Here is a 6181-nt window from a genome sequence, read left to right on the forward strand (position 1 = left end):
CTTGGGTGCCCGGGGAGCCCCCTGGTGGAAACCCTGGGGTAGCGTTGGCTTGCTTAAAGGACCAAGAGGCTTTTTTTTTTAATTAAAGATTAATTTATTCAAGATTTTTTATTAAAGATCTATGTAAGTGAATGTTAGATGTGTGATGTTTCAGCGTCAAACCCACCACACCAGTGTTCCCAAGCTCACCCCTCCCAGACTTAAAGGGACATTTTTGATTTTGGTGATTAAAATTTAGATCTCATGGTTTCAGTGGCATTGGCTTGAAATAGCTAAAATGCAAACCATAGATGGACTGAAACAAATAAAAAATTCCCTGAATACCTTCATTACCTTAATTAATTTAAACACCTTCATTAGGAAGAATGAAGGACTCGCTCCAGCTCACTCTGTCTCAAGGGGACCCTAAGAAACACTAAATAGTGAATCATTTGGGTAAAAATAGGTCTCCTGGCGGAAATTATGATTTTTGTTCTTTAAGAGAGTCTGAGAGCATTCAAATGGGTCTGAGACAAGAGTAAGACGTATGCCTAGTTGTTGCAAGTCAGCCCCTGAAGAGGTTGACTGATGGAGGGATGGAGGATGAGGTCTTTCCCCTCCAGCTTGGAGCACGCGTCTGCCACCCTGTCCAGCCGACGGTTCTGAGGTGAAACTGCGGGTAAACAGCTCGCAGACAGTCAGGCTTGTGAAAATATTAGCTTTATTCGGTGGACAAGACTGAAGTCCAAAGCCTCAGCATCAATTCCTGCCAAAAGCCTCTCGCCTTCCATAGACCCTTGTTTTTATCCCCCAGAATCAGGTACCACCCAATGGAGGAAGCAGAATCAGGTACTACCCTAGGGTGGGGGCAGAATGCCAGGTCACACTTTAGGGTAGGGCACAATCACCAATCAGGGTAGGGCCAGTAACATAATAATCCCCTAAAATATTTACATACACAACACCTAGTGTTTGATGCAACCTTTAAGATTGTCGCGTTCAGGGGCCGGGCGGTGGCGCAAGAGGTAAGGTGCCTGCCTTGCCTGCGCTAGCCTTGGACGGACCGCGGTTCGATCCCCCGGTGTCCCATATGGTCCCCCAAGCCAGGAGCGACTTCTGAGCACATAGCCAGGAGTAACCCCTGAGCGTTACCGGGTGTGGCCCAAAAACCAAAAAAAAAAAAAAAAAAAAAAAAAAAAAAAAAGATTGTCGCGTTCCAGGAGCTGGAGTAATAGCACAGTGGTAGGGCATTTGCCTTGCATGTTGTTGATCCTAGATGGACCCAAATTTGATCCCCAGCATCCCATATGGTCCCCTGAGCCTGCCAGGAGTGATTTCTGAGCAGAGAGCTAGGAGTAACTCCTGAGTGCAGTCGGATGTGGCCCCAAAACAAAACAAAACAAAACAAAAAAAGAATTTCCTAGCCCAGATAAGTAAAATCTATTACTCTCTGCGTGTGCTGCTTTGGGACACCTCCCCACTCCTGTCCCTTATACTGAGTTGTAGTGGCTACAGGAGACAGATGGAAGATCATGTGAGGGAGGGACTTCCAGGGGACCTATGGAGATCAGGGTGAAGTCTGTTACTATCCTTAACCGTGTCAGGGAGGTACTGAGTAAGGGATGGGCTTAGGGTAGTAAAATCACATGATCTGGTATTTATTTTTTAATATGACTCTAGCAACAATGGGGTAAGAACATTAAGAAGGTCAAGAGGATGGGGCCGGAGAGATAGCATGGAGATAGGGCATTTGCCTTGCGTGCAGAAGGACAGTGGTTCAAATCCCGGCATCCCATATGGTCCCCTGAGCCTGCCAGGAGCAATTTCTGAGCGTGGAGCCAGGAGTAACCCCTGAGCGCTGCCAGGTGTGACCCAAAAACCAAAAAAAAAAAAAAAAAAAAAAAGTCAAGAGGATACCGGAAGCTCGGGTAGCCCAAGGCATGATGGAGGGCAAAAGAGATGGCTCAGCTTCAATCCATCCTGGGCACCTGCACTGTGCAATCCCCCAAGCAAAAACCTGGGAATAGGAGAGAGAACAACAGGAGGATAATGTGGCTGGTGGCAGTTATGGGTGTGACTTCCCACAACAAAGAGGAACGGAGAGTAGCAAAAGGTAGCTTTTGAGGATAAAGCTTTTGAGGGTAAAGGCTGACTTTGCGGCACAGTGAGGTGGTTAAGGTGACTGGACTGCCAGCAGAGTGGAACTCCAGAGAGCTAACTGATTTGTGTGACCCAGGAAAGGCTGTGTTTATTTTTTTTGGGGGGGGGGTTGCAGTTTATGTTTTCTTTTTTAATTTTAAAGTGTTATTGCTTTATTTAAGCACCATGGTTTACATAGTTGCTCCTAATACAGTTGTTTCTGCCATTCCATGTTGCAACATCAATCCCACCACCAGTGTAACATGCCCTCCACTGTTGTCTCAAGTTTCCCACTTACCCCCATACTTGCCCCCTTGTCAGGCACTAAATAATGTGTTTTATATTTCTTGTTACAACTAAGAGTTAGTGAAACTATCAAAAGAATTTCAGCACGGGGCCGGGCGGTGGCGCTAAAGGTAAGGTGCCTGCCTTGCCTGTGCTAGTCTTGGACGGACCGCGGTTCGCTCGATTCCCCGGTGTCCCATATGGTCCCCCAAGCCAGGAGCAACTTCTGAGCACATAGCCAGGAGTAACCCCTGAGCGTTACCGGGTGTGGCCCAAAAACCAAAAAAAAAAAAAAAAAAAAAAGAATTTCAGCAGGGGGCCCGGAGAGATAGCACAGTGGCGTTTGCCTTGTAAGCAGCCGATCCAGGACCAAAGGTGGTTGGTTTGAATCCCGGTGTCCCATATGGTTCCCCGTGCCTGCCAGGAGCTATTTTTGAGTAGACAGCTAGGAGTAACCCCTGAGCACTAACAGGTGTGGCCCAAAAAACAAAAAAACAAAAAAAAAAATTTCAGCAGGGCCCAGAGTGATAGCATAGTGGTAGGGCATTTGCCTTGCATGTGGCTGACCTGGGATAAACCTGAGTTCAACCCCTGGCTTCCCATATGGTCCCCTAAGCCTGCCAGGAGCGATTTCTAAATACAGAGCCCTGAGTGCCACTGCTGGATGTGCCCCCCCAAAAGGGGGGGATTTCAGCAAAGAAAATTTGTAAAATTAGGGGCCAGTGAGGTGGTGCTAGAGGTAAGGTGTCTGTCTTGCAAGTGTTAGCCAAGGAAAGGCCGTGGTTTGATCCCTGGTGTCCCATATGGCCCCCCCAAGCCAGGGGCAATTTCTGAGCACTTAGCAAGGGCATCAAACAAGTGTGACTTGAAAAACAAAAAAAAATTTTTTTTGTAAACTTGTTATATCTCACAAGGGGTTCACTAAGTGATTGTCTGAAGGTGTATTAAGATGTTTCTGTAAGTTGAACATTTGTTTTTCTCCATGAAAAGTTAAGTTTAATTTTTAGCATTCACAGATTTGAAAATTCAATGTAGAATATTAGTTTGGGCCAAAAATCTTACTTTGTAAATGGAATCTTTTCAAACATAAGTTTTCCTGGATATCCTATTTATAACCAATTTAATATTTCAGTACCAGTGTTATCTCTATTTTGAAAGAACATGTGAGGGGCTGGAGAGATAGCATGGCAGTATGGTGTTTGCCTTGCATGCAGAAGGATGGTGGTTTGAATCCTGTCATCCCATATGGTCCCCTGAGCAATGAGCCAGTAGTAACCCCTGAGCGCTGCCGGGTGTGACCCCCCCAAAAAAAAAGAACATGTGAACATTTTAACCAAAATATTATAGAGTGCATGTTTTTGTCAGCTACTTATTATCATAGAAAAGATTAGTAAATTGTAATAATTTATTTTTTATATAAAAAGGTGACTCATTTAACACTGTTCATACTTCACCATTACACAATTTGTGAATCTCCATATGTTAAAAATTTTTGGGGGGCCGGGAAGGTGGCGCTAGAGTTAAGGTGTCTGCCTTGCAAGCGCTAGCGTAGGATGGACTGCAGTTCGATCCCCCGGCGTCCCATATGGTCCCCCCCAAGCCAGGAGCGATTTCTGAGTGTATAGCCTGGAGTAACCCCTGAGCATCAAACGGGTGTGGCCCCCCCCCAAATTTTTTTAATTATCTTTATTTAAACACCATGATTACAAATATGATTGTAGTTGTATGATAACAGTCATATAAAGAACACTCCCCTTCACCAGTGCAAGATTCTCACCACCAATTTCCCAGATCTCCCTCCTTCCCACCCCACCCACACCTGTACTCAAGACAGGCTTTCCACTTCCCTCATTCATTCACATTGTTATGATAGTTTTCAGTGTAGTTATTTCTCTAACTGCACTCATCACTCTATGTGGTGAGCTTCATGTCATGAGCTGCACCTACATGAGAAGATGGGGGGAAATAAGGGTTGGGACTGAGGCAGTAAAAGATTAGATATGAGCTTTGTAGGGCAGTATCAAGGTCACAATACAAGTTGGATATTATGCATATATAAACTATATTTATACAATACTGTCAATAGTAGACCAAGGAGAAAAAATTTCCAGTAACTGTCCCAACATAAACAAGTGCTAGAATGACCCGCCCTCCTCCCAAAGTGCATTTCCATTACTGTAGGGAGAGGTAGGGGGAAAGCCTGATGACCCTTATAGAGCCCACCTGGACCAGCGCCCAGGGAAGGCCTGGATTCAGAAGAAAAAGAGAGGAATGGATGGGGGCCTGCCAAGCATCCTAGCACTAGGGAGAAAGTCTCAGGCATGGGGACTCCCCAAACACCATACCTGGGAAGAGCTGGCCTCCAGAATAAAAGGGGAAACCGGAAGCCAGATATTTGCCAGCCCTCCTCCTCATGCACCTCCCCGCTGGAGTACGGAAGGAGGAGGGAAGCCTGAGGACCTCCAAAGAGTCCACCTGAACCCACTTCTGGCCATCTGAGCTGGCACCCAGGGAAGGCCTGGAGTCAGGGGAAAAAGAGGGGGACGGCTGGGGGCCTGCTAAGCCTCCCATTACTCCCCAGGCTAGGGAGAGGGAGAGGGCCTCCAGCATAGGGCTTCCCCAATCCCCATACCTGGCAAGAACTGGTTTCCAGAATCAAAGAGGAAACTGAAAGCCAGATAGCTGCCCAACCTCCTCCCCATGCACCTCCTCCCTGGAGTATGGAGGGAGGGGGGAAGGCTGAGGACCCCAAAGAGTCGACCTGAACCCACTTCTGGCCATCTGAGCTGGCACCCAGGGAAGGCCTGGAGTCAGGGGAAAAAGAGGGGGATGGCTGGGGGCCTGCCAAGCCTCCCAGCACTCCCCAGGCTAGGGAGAGGGCCTCTGGCATGGGGCCTCCCCAAACCCCATACCTGGCAAGAGCTGGCCTCCAGAATCAAAGAGGAAACCCATATGTTAAAAATTTATAGTAGGGGTGATAGTACAGTTGGTAGAGCATTTGCCTTGCATTTAGTCAACCCCCTGTATCCCATATGGTGTCCAAAGCTGCCGGATTCCTGTGCACAGATCCAGAGTAACCTTGAGCATGGCCAGGTGTGAGCTAAAAACAAAACAAAACAAAAAGAGCGCTAGCCTAGGACAGACCGAAATTTGATCCCCTGGCATCCATATGGTCCCTCCAAGCCAAGAGTGATTTCTGAGCTCATAGCCAGAAGTAACTCCTGAGTGTCAATGGTGTGGCCCAAAAACAAAACAAAACAAAAAATAGTCTGTTCCTGTTTATAAGATCATATAATTTTATTATTGCTTAGATGTCTTTATTCTTTCTTAGAATATTATTATTTTTTGGTCCCCCAATTCACAATACAGACCAGGCTAAGGGCCTGGGTTGAGGTGCATATGGGGTACATTTACTGTACCCCATAAGGGTACATAAGATAGGCCTCCCAATTCTTACCACAGTCTGTGTTCTTTACACTGACTGTATAGCAAGAGGAGGTACAGTAAATCTTTCTTAGAATATTAATATTAATTTACTTTACCCATGTGTACTGAATGTCTTCATTATTTAAAATATTTTTACTTTATTTAAAGAAAATGTATCAGATAGTTGTCATATTTAATGCATACATAATACATTTGTTTCTAGAGAGCAAAGTTATTGGAAAAAAGAAAAAGAAAAAGAAAAGGGAAGAGTAGGAAGAAAGTTTTAAAATTAAAAAGAAAGAAAGAAAAATACAGTAGCAAGGACATTTGTGTCAGTATTGTGCTTCAATGA

General features: G+C 45.6%; 2 pseudogenes; one reads left to right on the forward strand and one right to left on the reverse strand.

The window, feature by feature from the left end:
* Positions 1-5747: 5747 nt before the first annotated feature.
* LOC126005297 (uncharacterized) lies at positions 5748-5836 on the reverse strand (annotated as a pseudogene).
* Positions 5837-5843: 7 nt separating this feature from the next.
* Positions 5844-5928, forward strand: LOC126005293 (uncharacterized; annotated as a pseudogene).
* Positions 5929-6181: the final 253 nt, after the last annotated feature.

Source organism: Suncus etruscus, chromosome 3, assembly GCF_024139225.1.
Source record: "Suncus etruscus isolate mSunEtr1 chromosome 3, mSunEtr1.pri.cur, whole genome shotgun sequence".
Taxonomy (NCBI): Eukaryota; Metazoa; Chordata; class Mammalia; order Eulipotyphla; family Soricidae; genus Suncus; species Suncus etruscus.